General features: G+C 36.7%; 1 protein-coding gene and 1 long non-coding RNA gene across 3 annotated transcripts in view; one reads left to right on the plus strand and one right to left on the minus strand.

The window, feature by feature from the left end:
- LOC120542864 overlaps positions 1-15,541 on the minus strand; it is a 46,512-nt gene extending 30,971 nt beyond the window's left edge. For both annotated transcript variants that reach the window (XR_005636245.1, XR_005636244.1), the window contains exons 1-2: positions 15,296-15,541; positions 7,147-7,373 (exon numbers count right to left, since the gene is read on the minus strand). This is a non-coding gene — a long non-coding RNA (uncharacterized LOC120542864). The remainder of the gene's footprint in view (positions 1-7,146; positions 7,374-15,295) is intronic.
- The window catches only part of flna (filamin A, alpha (actin binding protein 280)), a 102,788-nt gene continuing 100,912 nt past the window's right edge, over positions 14,592-16,467 (plus strand). The window contains 1 exon segment of the mRNA XM_039775565.1: positions 14,592-14,730. The gene's annotated coding sequence lies outside the window, so the exon portion shown is untranslated.

Below are 16,467 nucleotides of genomic sequence, written 5' to 3' on the forward strand. Positions count from 1 at the left end.
TAAGTATCTTTCCTTATGAGCTCTTTGATCAAGAGGCAGTATATAATAGGGAACAAAAATATGAACTTAGCTGTCATACTCTTAATTTGCAAAAGTTCAAGCCAAAAATTGCAAACCAAAATTAAATTTGCTTCCTTTTCCATAAATGTGCTACAGAGTTTATAAAGTTGATATCTTTCAAAGTAAAACTAAAAAATATATTTATTTCCTCATATAGACAAAACTGACCTCAATATAACCCCAAAGAAAAAAAAACTATCATGTAATGTCATAAAATAACAAATATGTGTTAGACATCTGATAGTATTTTAAAATTCAACATACTTCGAAAATAGCGTTTATTTGCAATGTATATTGGGCAGGGGACACAGATTGGGTAGCTGCAATCACTTCCTTGAACAAGATGTGCAACGGAATGCCGGCCTTGAAGGCATTTCAGACATTTACATAGATAGATAGATAGATAGATAGATAGATAGATAGATAGATAGATAGATAGATAGATAGATAGAATATGAGCTTTTTACAGAAGGTATTTAAATAAATAAATGCAAAAATAGGTACACATAAATAAATAAATAAATAAATGCACTATGGTCCAAACACACACCAGTAATGATAAGAGCAAGAAAATTAAAAAGAAAAGTTCTGACTTGGCTGTCACAGTTCCAGTGAGTTATTATGCAGAAGTATTGCTGTTGGTATAAAGGAGTCAGAGAGAGGATGAGCAGAATTGTTCATAAAGGCACCCAGTTTTGTTTTAATCCTCTATTTTGCTAAGACCTCCAGGGGGTCCAGAGTGCATCCTATAACTGAGATTGTCATTTTAATTACCATGTTGATTCAGTGGGCCTTTCTTGAGGTGATGTTACCATCCCAGCATGCCACAGCATAGAACATTGCACTGGATATCACAGAGGTTTAGAAGATGTGAAGGATGTCACTTCCCACATTTAGAGAATGCAGTCTCCTATGGAAAAAGAGTCTGTTCTACCCCTTCTTATATAGTCCCTCTATGTTCTAAGAGCAGTCCAACCCATAATTAATGTGGACAACCACCACATCCACTCCTTGATTAGTGACCGGACTCTTTGGTGTGATAAAAGTCAATAACCAGTTCCTTGGTTTTGCTGACATTAAGTTCTCTTTGCACCAAGAAACAAACTTCTTCACGTGGGGAGAAAAAACATAGCCACTGTGTGAAGATTTAAACCCTGCCTCATCCTCTTATCAATGTACACCATAAGCGCAGAATCATCTATAAATTTCTGTAAGTGAGATGACATAGTGTTATATATATTGTTTGAGGTGTACAGAGTAAACAGAAAAGGAGACACAGCAGTTCTTTGGGAGGCTCCAGTGTTGCTCAAATTCATATCCTTGAGTCTCACAAACTACTGTCTGCCCGACAGATTGTCCATTATCCAGGACACCATAGGCTCATCCACCTGCATATCTCTGAGTTTACTTCTTAATAGGGATGGCCAGAAAAATCAAAAAACATAGTCCTTACAGTAATGCCAGCTTTGTTCAGGTTTCTGAACCCTCTCATTCCACTACAAGGTCTTGAAGAGCTGTGTCTGAACCCACACAAGAAGGAATGGCAAGCCATTGCAGGGAACACCTATGCCCACCCCTCATGCTGAAATAACAGTCACTAATTAATAAAATCGTAACATTTTTGGAATGTGAGAGGACACCAGAGAACCCCTAGAAAAACAGAATAGACATTGGGAGACAAAACAAGTCAGCCACTGTGCGAAGATGTAAACCCCTGTCCCTGAGGCTGCAAATCACCAGTGCTAATCACTGCATACCCTGTTATCTCAGATAAGGTATTCCTGTACAAAATCATTCTGTCTTTCAGTTAGTCATTTTGAAACAATTACTGGCATTGGGAGTATGTACTCCCCTCATAATTCTTAATTTGTCAGCACTTCTCTCCATGTTGGTTTCCGCAAACTGATAACTCACACCCTTTGGCACTGAACAAGTGTAAAGACAGCTTTTCTGTTGGTGTTCTTGAATGCCATTGTGTCTGTTATGAGATATGGTTACCTATATATGGTTTAATATATAAAATCACTCATGCAGAGGAAATAATTAGTAAACCTGTTTACTATTCGCCACATTACAATGGCTTCTTTACACCACCTGGATGAGGAATGTGCTTTTTTTTACAACTGAGTAGTGACATTCCTCAAGCCTGGTAATATGTCTACTTATTCTTGAACTTCAGCATTTACTTCATTCATGTTCCAAACCTGCTTATTCTGTACACTTTGTGCAAGGCAGGGAGATTAAATGTGGACAGAATGCCAGTTCATCACCAGGCCTGTCCACATTCATATCCAAACTAGTCCATGTATCATTGGAAAGGGGAAGGAATCCTGAGCCCCTGCAAAAAAAACTAGAAAAGCACACGGAGAGCAAGTCTACTCAGTATAGATGATGACTGGATCCAGGTTCAAATTCCCCTATCTGCAAGGAGTTTGTATGCTGGATCTTCTCTGAGTACACTAAATTCATACTATAATCCAAAGATAACCATGGGAATTAAATGAGCCCATCATGGGCGAGGTTGGGTATGCATGTCAATGTGCCTTGAGATGAACTGAAGTTCACATTCACCTTGCGTTTGTTCATGGCTTGTATACAATGTGATTGGGATAGACTTCTGCAACCTCATGACTTTTGTTGTCAGGAGCTGTAGGTATGATGATGATACATTTGACACTTTTATTTATATAGCACCTTTTCTATGCTCAAAGTGCTACAAAAGCATAACAGGCAGCATTACCATCTCATGTTCAATGTGTTCCATGTCTAAATCCAGATAGCATGTATTTTTTCCTTTAATGTGCATATGCTTCCCATATTCTTATATATTTTCCAGAAATGGTCTTGTTTGCTTTCATGTATCAGTTTTTCTCACTAACCTACAGTGTAACTGTGTATTTGTACCCTGCAATGGATGGACACCCATTCTTTCTTACATTTCCTGTTGTCAGGAAGGTATGTGATTCTGTTGAAACAGAACAGAATTCAAGCAGATTCTTGCTATGGAAAATTGGATAAATAGTTCTATACTCCATTTGCTGGCAAATTCACACTTATTTTATGTTCCAAGAGGATTCTGAAAGGGGATAATATTATACTGCAAATGCCTTTCTTTCAAAATGCTGGAAACTTTTTTGAAAGAACATATCAAATGTATACCTTCCACTAGAAGTCTTGTATGGAAATGTGTATAAGGATTGATGTGTGACAAGTGTAAACCTTTGATCCAGGCCCTTCCAAAATAAAGGACTGTTTCCCAAGGCCAAATGCTGCTCTTCTGGGTAAAGAACAAAGTGATAACCTTCAGAATGACTTGGTAAGAACAGCAGATGTTATGGTATTACAAGGAGATACCAAGACAGGAAGTTGGCTGGTTTGCTATTTTTCACTACTCTTGGGATGAAAATATTTGGACAACTTGACATTTGCATTAAATTTATTTATTTATTTAGCTGGTTCTTTTAAACAAAGAGGCTAACACATCAACAGTACATAATTTCTCCACATTTGGTGCACTGGCAGGTTAACTTCAATTCATTTTAAGTGAACCTATTCTTTTGCTGGAATTGCTTTATTCTACATGGTTAGAAACTACACATCATGTTGTGTTTCTACGATGGAGAAATATGTTGTTAGATAGTGAGAAATGTAGCGACCAAGGGTACACATTGGGAACCTGCATCCCCATGGTAGTCCCTTGGAATACACAATACCCAATTTAATACTTTATGGAGCTTGATGTAATTTTTGCACTGTCAGCAAGCGGTAGTAATGGAATAAGATGTGCAATATGCCTTTTACAAATATTTTTATTACATTGTTATATAATTGTAATAGAAATTGCATGAATAATTTGTTTTTAAGCTACACCTCACTGTTTCAGGCCATATAGTATGTACCAACACAGCAACTAGTTAGGACACTTTCAGCATGACACACTTTGGTGTGATTGGTGTGAAACTGCATGTTGACTGCAGCAACTAATATGAGTGTTAGTATTAGAGTTAGAAAATAATCATTTCAAAACTATTAAAATGACAAAAGGTAAAACAGATATGTGACAGATTTTTTCCATTATCATTAATAAAATGTAAATGTTTACAGATATACACAGGCATTCCAAGTTCAAAAACATATGAAGGTGGAAATGGAGCAGGAAAACACTTTTAGCGTGTGGGTGGATCAAGGAAGGCTGCAGCAACAGACAGGACCAGGATGAAACTAGCAGTGCCTCGCCTCATGTACATTTTTATTTATCATTTTTATCCCTTTGTTTTGATAATATTTTAATTGATGTTCTTCACTTTTTTTCCCAGGACATTACACAGTTTTGTTCTCTGTTGGTAGGGACGAGGCTTGTTATGTACTAAGACTCTCAGACCACGGCCTTTGGGCCACAATTACTTGAGAAGTTTATTTAATTAACAGTATTTGCCAGCACAAAGCAATACTATGGAACTTACAAGCATTAGGTGTTGCATTCTTCACCCGTCTTACTAGCTTTAAGAGGTTTTTTTTTCTTTGTTTTTGCGTCTATGAAGGACTTTTCACTCTGAATCTTTTTTTCTTTTTTGGGTTATGGGTTTTGGACATACATTCTTACTGGATTTTCCTTCTGGCTCTTGTAAACTTCATTAATGAACATATATACTGTATGTATATTTTTGTCATTTACGTGTTATATTCTGCAAGATCTTTATTATTATTTTATATTCATTATATTATTTTCGCGGCATCTTTTCTGCGTCATTCTGTGAATCATTTTTTACCTTAGTCATTACCAGCATGTCTTTATCTTCATGATTTCCAGCCATTTTGTATGCATTTTTGATGGCCATTTCCTTTTTAAAATGGCAGCATGCACCTCCTGGTATCCAAGCTCTTAGATCAGCACAACTTAAAAAAAAAATCTGTTGTCATTTGCATTTAATGATAACCTGTTTTTTATAGTTTGGATAGGAAATTTGCCTGTGGACTATGATTTTGTTTAATATTTTTGATTTTTGGTCATGGTATTTTTTACTCTCCTTGTTTTCTGACCTCTTTGTGTCTTTGACAATTCTCTTTGTCCTGTCAATTTATTCATTACCTGGTTGCCTTTCACCCTTCAAAATGAACATCTTCATTGAAAAGACAATTTGTCTGTATAGGCATAATACTAACTTAGCTGTATTTTCTTTATTTGTTTGCTTCTTCATTTGACAGTTATTTAGTTTTAGCACTTTTAGCCAGAGGCTTATTCCACCACAGCATGCTAAGAAACACCTCTGGGGGCTTTCTGCCGACTGCTATCAGGCAATATAATGCTTCCACCTACAGTACTCAATAAGTTTATTGTTATTTATTTATTTACTTATCAATTGATTGATTGATTGGCTGTATTATTTATCCCGTGAGTCTGTATCCTTGTATTTTTATGTTTCTGCTGCTGTTTTTACATACATGAATTTTCCCATGAGATTAATAAAGTTTATCTAATCTAATTTTCTTTCATTTAATTATTTGGATAATGTATTTTCTTGTTTAATTTTCTTGCATTCTTTATTTTCTTTGTTTTCTTTATTATTTGATTGATTTGCTATCATTCAAGTTCATTATTTAAACATTCCATTTATTAAATTAATTAATTATAGGGTGGCATGGTGGGTAACGCTGCTGTCTCGCAGTTAGGTGACCCGGGTTCGCTTGTGGGTTCCCTGCATGGAGTTTGCATGTTCTCACCATGTCGGCGTGGGTTTCCTCTGGGTGCTCCGGTTTCCTCCCACAGTCCAAAGACATGCAGGTTAGGTGGATTGGCGATCCTAAATTGTCCCTAGAGTATGCTTGGTGTGAGGGTGTGAGTGTGTGTGTGCCCTGCGGTGGGCTGGCGCCCTGTCTGGGGTTTGTTTCCTGCCTTGCACTCTGTGCTGGCTGGGACTGGCTCCAGCAGACCTCCATGACCCTGTAGTTAGGATATAGCAGATTGGATAATGGATGGATGGATAATTAATTATAAAAAATAAACAGAGAAAACTGAAAGAATAATTTAAAGACTTTAGAGAATTTTCTCTGCTTTGAAAGGAGTTACAACAACAACACCTTAATTCTGCATGTATTTGGATAAACTCTAATTCCACTTTTCAGAATTAAAACTTATTAATGATATTTGAAGAATTGCAAACTACTATTTGAAGTTCTGTTTTTCTGAAGGTAGGGACAAGAAATTCACATTCAGTCACTATGTCAATACATTAAAACAATTCATTAATAATTACCGTTGAGTTTTGTCAATACATTCCTTTGACTGTCACTAGCACCAAAAATGTTTCCTGATAAGAGCAACATGTAGAGAGCCAAAATAAAATTAGTTCCAGTACTAAACCTTAGTTGACAAAATATGTAAATGCAGAAATCTGACTTCTGCACATATTGGAAACAGCTTAATAAGTAAGATGTAAACAACCTAAGAGCAGCGTCTGACAGTTTAACAGCATTTTAAAGCCAGTGTAACAACACGTTGAGGCCAATCATGTCAAAAGTTGTGTGTAACTTTAAAGCATAATGAATGAGGCATGCCCTGCACTGTATTATAATAGAACACAATTAAGAAAAAAACTTAAAGCAGTTTCTGCTTTGTAACCAACACAAACATCACACTGGAGCTTTTCATAAAGGTTGTGGTTTTCAAGATATGACTATGGAGACATGACGAAAAAGAAAAAAAGCTACACTTACAATTGGTCAGTAATTCTTAAGATTATTAAAGTTTAAATGTTGTTTATTTTCTTGAACAATGCTCCAACAATTGACACCTTAAAGGTGGATAAGACTCTTAATTATACAAAACACAAGCTCTGCAAGTATTGTAAAATTTTGAACAGTTTATCCAAAATTGGGTCTAAACAACAGATAGCTGCTTTTATTTTAGAAATTTATTGTACAATATATATTTTTTTCATAAATCGATAGTAATTATTAAAGTGGTGTATAGAAGGGAGGCATGGTTATTATCAAGAAATGAATTTCACATAATGCAGTTTTATTCTATTTAGTTTATCATCAAAGACATCTTTAAAATTGTTTATTATAATAATAGAAAGGTTGTACCTGACAGGGGCATTATACCGGCATAGAGGTTAGCAATGCCTCCTTACAGCGCCAGAGACTGTCTGTGTGGAGTTTGCATGTATCGGTGTCTTCAACCCGGTGTGCTCTGTGTGATCTGGTTTTCTCACATATTCCAGATATGCAGATAGGTTGATTGGTGATTCATACTTGATCTTGTGTTTTCTAGTGATCCAAGAAAAGAAATTGTATTGTTCTAAAAAAGACAACTGAAAAAAGCACAAAAAGAAAAAAATAAGACTTTTAACGTTAAGACAAAAAGGAGGCAGAGGTTCATCACCAAAAAGTCAGCTTAGACAAAATTCAGAAAGTTAAATGTAAGAACTACAAATCATTAGTAACAAGTTCCAGTCCTAATCACAAAAAGAAACAAGAGCAGTTGTTTGTTTTGAATTGTAAAGAATCCAGAAACATGGACACTGAACTTTGTGCATCTCTGTGTTTTCTACTGGTGGCATGTTGATGTTATATGCCTTGCAATGGGTGTCATTTGACCTAAAATTGCATCTCGTTGCAGTTAACAATATGGCAATACCTTACAGGAAACTCTCTAAATGGCAATACCCATGTGGAATCAAAATGGCAATGAAAACTATAATAAGATTTTTAAAATGTAATGTAATAATATGAAAAATAATAAGACAAATTCCCTTAGAATCATTAGAGTGACTGTGTGTGCATGTTGTGTGCCCTCTCATGAACTTGCATCCCACCTAAAGTGTTTTGCAATTTTCTTTCTCATTCATTTGGATAGATAGATAGATAGATAGATAGATAGATAGATAGATAGATAGATAGATAGATAGATAGATAGATAGATAGATAGATAGATGCCTAGTGGGGGTAGTGAGGTGAGGTGAGAAGGGACTTGTGATCTTCAGTACCCTGGGGCCCCTTGAAGGGTCTTGATCCTGCCTTGCTAACACTAAATAGACATGCATGTAAAGTGCAGCTAAAATCACCAGATTATTTTTTATTTTTTATAGTATGTTAATCCATCCATTTTCCAATCCGCTGAATCCGAACACAGGGTCACAGGGGTCTGCTGGAGCCAATAATCCCTAACAATACTTTTCAGGGTCAGAACACTGGGTCGGCCATTGTACAGAATCCAAAGCAATTTGCAAGATAAGGGCCCAATAGAGCACCCTCTGGCAGTAAAGGGATTTGAACTGGGAATCTTCCAGATCCATAGCCACACAGCCACAATTCTGCCTATCACACGATGTGCAATAGAAAGTAGCAAAGAAACTTTGCATGGAATTTTATGTGGTGATGCTCATACAAATAAAACATCAATGTAGTCCAAATATGCATCATAAGGACAGAAATGAATATTCCCCAACAGTTCATCCAAAAAGGTAGTTAATAGAAAACGTTGAACACATTCATCAAGTCAGTACAAAATCTACAAGGCCAAAAAGCTTTGCACCTCCCACTTGCAGATTAGTACCTGGTAGTTCAATCTTTAATAGACCTTAGATGTTTACAACATGGAGGCACAGTGAACAGAAGATGGGTGCGGTACATAAGTGAATGCTCTATGTAACAATTTTTTTGCAAACAATAATAGAAAAGAACTGAGAGGAATGCAGAAAGTTAAAGATCTCTCTTTATACAATGTGAAAGTATCAAACCTCAGAAGAACCATATCAGACCATAATAGATGAAAATGTTATGAACAGGGTGTTATCATCTTCCCTCAGATGCATAATATTTGTCAGTGTCATGCACTGTACTGACTTAGGATGTAGAGCATCTCACAGTTTTGATGCAAATACAATACATAGAAAAAATTCAGCATGAAACAAGATTTATATGTAATAATTTGTCTCGAAATGAAAGTGATTAAAGTAAAAATTCATTTGCCATGGTTTAATGACTGTGGTAGGCTGGCGCCCTGCCCAGGGTTTGTTTCCTGCCTTGCACCCTATGTTGGCTGAGATTGGCTCCAGCAGACCCCCGTGACCCTGTAGTTAGGATATAGCAGCTTGGATAATGGATGGATGGATGGATGGATGGATGGTTTAATGATACCCCATGCTCTCTTAAATTTTAACGAACAAAAAAGTTCAAAGTTACCAGTCTGTGTGGACTATAAGCATTATACAGTATAACAAGGCTCTTCACAATGCATAGTATTACTACTACTTTGAAAATGTAAATATTAACAATACTTAAATTTTACTTTTACACAGGCAATTTTGAATTCTTGCAATATCTAGCAAATGTTTAAGAACAACAACAGTAAGATTTATTTCTATAGTTCATTTTCATAAGCAGAATATAGCTCAGAGTATTTCACAATATGTCAAAAAGATAGTTACAAGAAAAGAAACACAAATTAAATTAGGTAAGAATTATAATAAATAAGTACCAAAAGGTATATCTGCATGAGCTTACATAACGTAGATAAATAATTAGTAGAAAAGTAGTGTTCTTATATAATAAAACACAACCAAAAAACTCCAATTAAACTGGAGAAAAAAACAAAATCTCCAAGAGGTTCCAAAGCCAAAAGCCCACCCAGCCCCACACTGAGCATTCTATCTAACATAAATGTGCTTAAATAATTCCTCAATTTTTCTAGGCTTTGTTCCAGCGGATTCGATGCTGGGGCAACTGCCTTCATCCAAGCATCACAGGTGGCTGTAATACCTCGATCAGGTGGTGGTGATGCAAAACACACACCACAGGACAACCGGAAATGAATGAAAATAAAAGACTCTCTTTATCCAAATGGAGGCTGCATTCCTTTACATGTTGTATAGCTCTGTGATATCAAGCCAGATTTTTCACGTAAAGTGAGACCCACCAAATCAACAACCTAATTAAGAAGGCATATTTCCATCTGGACAAAGCTGGCAGAACTGTGATTTTTTTTTATTTCTTCTGTGCCCTCAATATCATCCTGCAACCCCAGTTAAGTGGTAAGCTCAGTAAAATACAGGTAGATGAACTAACGACCAACTGTATAATGAGCCATCTGTCTGGCAAATCACAGTTTGTAAGGCTTGTTAACTCAAGTCAGTAGCACTGTAGCAGCACAAGGAACAGCCCTGTCTCTTTTTTTTGTTCACTCTTTACACCTTGTATGGTAAATATCACACCAGGTCATATCACTTGCAGACATTCTCTGATACTTTTGCCACTAATGTGGTATATTGACAAGGGGAATGAGACAAAGTATAGACGTCAGCTGAAGAACTTTGTTTCTTGGTGAAAATAGAATTGCTTGCAACTAAGCATCAGCAAAATTAAGGAACTGGTTATTGAATTTCATCACACCAAAGAGCCTCAATATCCAGTCACTATTCAGGGAGTGAAAGTGGAGGGGTTGCACTGTTACAGATATGTGGGGGTTCATATCAATGACAGGCTGGTCTGATCTAATAATACCAAGGAATTATATAAGGAAAGGAAGTGACTGCACTTTTTTAATGTGGGTAGTGACTTCCTTTACATATTCTATAACTCTGTGATGGCCAGTGTGATTTTCCCATGTTGTACTGTGCTGGGCTGGTCCTTCATTTCAAGAGAGGCCCACCAAATCAACAAGCTGAGTTATGGAGCACATACTCAGCCTACTGGAGGTAATAGTGGAGGTGAGACAAAACCTATGAACATTTTGAAAAATGCTGCACATCCTGTCCACTGCACACTAGCACTGTGGAAATTAGGCTAAATAATAATTCAGCAGAAGTGTGTCAAGAAACTTTACTGGGCTTCTTCTTACTGATGGAAATATTCCTTTATAATGCTTAATTGTGACTGTTTTTTTATTATGAGCCAAGTGAGAAGTTTCTTCTACTTTTCTGAGCTTCTTTAAAAGCAAAATCTCCCCCTGAGGCAAATAAAGAACTATCTATCTATCTATCTATCTAACTATCTATCTATCTATCTATCTATCTATCTATCTATCTATCATCTATCTAGTACTACCAGATTACAACAAGTCACCAATTGAAAATACCAGCATATTCAATTTAAATAAACGACAGAAAAAAACATGTTACAACTGATTTATAAAATGAAACCTCCCTTAGATCCATTTCCAAAAACTCATTTGTAGTACTTGCTTAGCCTGATCTGAATTGAATTAATGAATCTTTCTTAAATGGCATTGTGCCTGATTCTTTCAAAGTGACCATTAAAAGACCTATGAAAACATCAGGTTTAAATCTGAGTATTCTTAGGAATGATAAGTCAACATCAAACTTATTATGTACAAAGTCTAAAAGAAAACTGTAATCTTGGAATTTGAGTCTTATCAAAAACATAAAACTTGAAGTTTATCAAATATTTTGGTCTAGCTTTAACCCCAGTCACAGTTCAAAAGCAGTTTTCAGTCATGTTATAAATGATATTCTGATACCTCCAATGTAACAAATGCTACTGTATATTTTTAGTTTTAAGCTCAGCTTTTGACACTAATAACTTTAGCCTCCTTTAGAATTCTTTTGGACTGGCAGTCACTAATCTTAAGTAGTTTGTATTAAATACATCATTTTTTTTAATATGCATAGAATTCTGAAGACAGTATTTCAAATAACAGAATCATAAAATAAACAGCAAAAAATTAATAACTAAACCTGGTGGTGGAATGCTTAAGGGTTCAGACCTCTTTGTGTAGTCTATGGTCTCCCTGGGTGAAAGGGACAAAACACTAAGCCAAGGTGTCACACTGATTTCCTTGCTCCCATATTCCCTTAAACTGGTCACTGTAATGCATATACAGTACTCTACTCAAACATACAACAAATAATAATAATGCATAAAATGAAAATATCGTTGCTGGAACCTGACAGTGAGTATTGAAAACCTATAAGAAAGGAATCAGTTCTGAACAGGGTGCCATGTAAGGCTTAATAGTTAAGGAAAACATGAAGTTCTAAAGATTGTTTATTAAATAAGTAGATGAGAAAAAATGGCTATTGGTTACTAGGATGTAAATGTATTTGTCATGCAACTGAAAATAAGGTGATGGTGGTCAGAGGCTAGTTCTTGTGCCAGGAGTGGCCAGCGACAAATATAATCCAGGTGTCAAGGTCAAAGGCAAGTAACACAGTTGCAGAGGTATGGCTTGACCTATGGCAACATAACTGGGCAAAAAGTGACCATATATTCAAAGATGCCACTTGTAGCTAGCACGTCTTTTTAAACCTTAATATTGAGCTCCAGGAAACTTTGGAAGTTTATTCACAAAGTCCTTATCTTGTCTTAATCATTAAGTAATTACTGCATTGAATACAAACTCTAAAAAAGAAACTCCATAAACTCATCTGGAAATTGTCAATAATCCTGAACCTACACTCTTAATGGTTGTACAATAGATGTTTACTGTGTTGTGTAGTTTCTCATTGAACCACTACTTGACAAAAAATAAAAAAATCATTCTGTTAAGGGATCATTGCATATGAAATTGTTTTTATGGTTTTGAAAAGGTTCCTAATATGTTGTGGACAAAACAGAAATCTTAATGATTAGTAGGCTACCTAACAGAATACTGACATATCAAGAAAACGGTGTTATTTCCTGTGTTATTGCATGTAGCAAGAAGTCCAAATAATATTTCACAAATCAGCTATCATCTATTCATGGTTATTTGTGTAACAGATCTGAATAAATAAAGGTTCTTTCTGGAATCTTCATATGGATAGATCTTTTACATATGAACATAAGAAGTTAAGAAATTTAACAAAAAAGTGAAAAACATTCAGTCCAAGAAGCTGATTTGTTTAGCTAATAGCTAAACTTGTCCCAATATCTAATCAAGATACTTCTTAAAGGTTGTCAGGGTTTCTGTTTCAAGTGCATGTCTCGACAATTTGCTCCAGATTCCCAAAAATCTTTGAGTAAAGAAGTACTTCCTGGCTTCATTTCTGAATGCACTTCCCCTTAATTTTCACTGTGTCCTCCAGTACACAATTCACAATTTATTTGAAAGAATTCTGCTACATCTACTTTATCAATGCCTTTGAGAATTTTGAAGACCCTAAATAAGTCCCCACACCATCTCCTCTCACTGCAACTAAACAGGTTTAATTATCTGTTCCTATCGGAGTAGAACATGTCCTTAAGTTCTGTGATGTACTTGGTTGCTTGTATCTTTAGAGCTTCAGGTTCTGCTTTGTCTTTTTGTAGTATGGTGACCAGAACTGCACACAATACTCCAGATGCAATCTCACTAGTGCATTATATAATGTCCCTTGATTTATATTCTACTTTTTTTGTTATAACCTAAAATTGTATTTGCCAATTTAATAGCTTCTGCACATTGCTTAGATATTGAAAATGTTGTGTCAATGTAAACCCCTAAACCCTTTTCAGAGCTTGCTTCCTTTAGGACAATGTATCCCATCTTGTATTTATAATTGCCATTCTTTTTGTCAACATGTAGCACTTTGCACTTTTCAAAGTTAAACTTCATTTTCAAAGTCTTCAAGTTCTGAAACATATCCAAGTCTTCTTGAATTGTTTTAGCTGCTTCCTCAGTGTCTGACATTCCTCCAATTTTAGTCCAAACTAAATGGCTCCACTATGGTATCCTTCTGAAGAACCGCTTTTGCAACTTTTAAAAAAAGTGTTTGTTCATCCTAATCTAAACTCAGCCCTAACCTTTGCACTCTATAGATCCGGCTTCCACCCAAATCTGAATTCTAATGTTAACAGTAATGTACTTTTACAGGTTTCACGCTGAACTTAGAATTCAGCAGCACTTTGGGCATAATGCCACACTCACCACTGTTTTCATCAGGTGAACTCTATTAAAACAAATGTAAGAATTCTCTTTGGTTTCATCTTCAGGTATGGTCCTTCTGTATGCTGCTTCCATCATTTGTTTTCTGAGAACCACTTGCTCGCAGAGGCCCACACTACCTTTAAATTTGCCTCACATTATCTGAAATTTAAACAGAACTTAAGCTTTTACCAAACCTGCTGTCGCATAAATGCTATCCCTAAAACAAAGCATGGAGCAACTTGGAACCCACACACTTAAATAAAACATCCCCACTACCAAGTCCCTGAAACCTGCACTAAACCCATGCAACACCCCCCTCCCCTCCTCCTTTTAACTCCCTGCTGCCTTCTCCATGAGTGCGGGTGTAGTGCACACCCTATTTCACTGTCAGAGCCCGAGCTGGGTGTGAGGGAGTCGTGAAGGAAAAGAGTGTGCATCTCTAGCTCTGTTCCGCTTTGCATTTGTGTGAGAGCCGAACGGGGTGACATCATACCTTGAAAAAGGCGGGGTCGCCACTCGCGTCAGCTTTCTTAAACTAAGGGGGGAATAAAACTCGCATTGATATTTTACCAATTAAGGATTTTTAAATAAGCCGAAAGGGCAGACTGTGCGCAGAGCGAGAGGGAGTGAGGGTAAGAGAGAGAGGGAGAGAGAGATAGAGTGAGCGAGAGAGAGAGTGTGTGTGTGTGAGAGAGAGATAGAGAGAGAGAGAGAGAGAGCTAGGCTGAGGGTGTCTTTCTGTTGCCGTGAGAGGAGACAGGACTTTAAAGTCATTCCCAGAGCGAAGCTGCCGGGGAAGCAGGAACCAGCGCACCCTGTCACCAGTAAGTCAGGCATTTTTACTCGGGAAGAGCTCCATGTCTGCTTTACGGGTCAGAATGGTCCGTATTGGAACTTTGGTGTGTTTGACAGTTGACTTAGGGTGGCTGTTGTTTGTTTTACCTGTTTGCAGAGATAAAGGTAACGGTGCGGCTTTACTAACACCAAATTGCTTTGAATGTTCTCTTGTGTATTAACTTTTTGTTTTTTTTTATTTTAACGTGATCGGTGTATAACCTAAGGAAATGTTTTATTTTGCATATATTTCATGCATGACAATCGAAATTATAACGGCTTAACGTACGTACATACGAGATGATAGGTTAAACCACCCACGATAACGTAAATGCTTGCACAGGCGAGCAGTGGGCACAGTGGGCATGGACCCGACCGAACAGAGACACCTGGAATATGTTGGCAAAGATATCTAATAATGAATGTGCCTTCCCTTTCTACTGTCGACCTCCTTCAGAGCGTTGTGAACTAGACTCTGTATTTTTGTATGCCAGTTTGCAAATAAACATTTATTATTTTACGGAAATTAAATGCGTTTTTAACTTAAGTCCTTACCATGAACAAGACGAGTGATGGGTGGAGATTTATCTGCAGCTCTTTTGACTTGTGCACTCATAAAGTGAGCTGTCCCTCTGTAACACACAAAAAAGTCAAACTCCAGCAAGTCGGCTTTTCTTTTAACTAACAACTGCCAGTTTTTTGTTAGTCTGTTGGTGAGCTGCCCGCAAATTACAACCTGAAATTTCCGTGGGGGGCCCAACTGGCACCAAACACGCCTGTGGCTCATTTCTGTTGCATTGCATCCAGTTGATGCATCGTTTTAATTAGCAAAGAAAGGTACGAAGTGAACATGGGAGTTTCGTGCTTTGGTCACTAGGGCTTGTGCAGAGGTGTGGATGGCGCCCACTGGCGTTGTTTCGCTGATTTTTTTTTCCCAAAACTGAAAAAAAGGAAAAACCACAATGATTAAACTTTTGCGGTTTCGAGAGCCCAAGAGACCCCCAGCAGTTAAATATAATTCTTACGAAAAAACTGACAAGAGGAAAAACTGGATCTGTTCTTCTACAGTAACATCTATCTCTGAAAATGTTTAAAAATAATACAGTTAGATAAATTAACCATCTTTTAATCTTAACTTTGTGCAGGATACTTTTCTTTTGTTTGAGACTTGGTCCAAGTCCCGTACTGCGGTGAGTTTCTTAAGTGGGTGGTGGTATTTTAAAAATCAAATGCAGACCACTAACCGTCCTGCGGTTTAGTTACGACTTTTCATAGGAAAAAACTTGTCGATCACTCCCCATTCTATTTGTGAGTGCTCCGTGTGAAATATGTTGCAACTTAATGTAATTAATATATATGAACTATTTTAATAACAGTATATTTTTAAGCTTGATATAAAATGTGGAAGTTAAAAGACCGTAAAAACCTGATATGAAATATAATCCCTGCGATTTAGTAAAGTCTACTGTGCAGTTGTGTTTTCTTCATGTGTGTATGTATACAAATGTTTTTACGCAACGATTAATAATGTCCTAATTTAAAAAAAAAAGATATTATTAATCTAGAGGTGTATATCTCCGTGTGGTTGCATGCGATGAAATGAAGATTATATATATTATTCAGTGCTTTTAGTAATGGTTGATCCAGCAATCGTTTCAGTGTTCTGGAGCCAAACCCCCAATAAAGCTCACAGAAGCGGGAGGCACTGGAGGATCCAACCCCTGGAC

This window comes from Polypterus senegalus, chromosome 13 (assembly GCF_016835505.1).
Source record: "Polypterus senegalus isolate Bchr_013 chromosome 13, ASM1683550v1, whole genome shotgun sequence".
Taxonomy (NCBI): Eukaryota; Metazoa; Chordata; class Cladistia; order Polypteriformes; family Polypteridae; genus Polypterus; species Polypterus senegalus.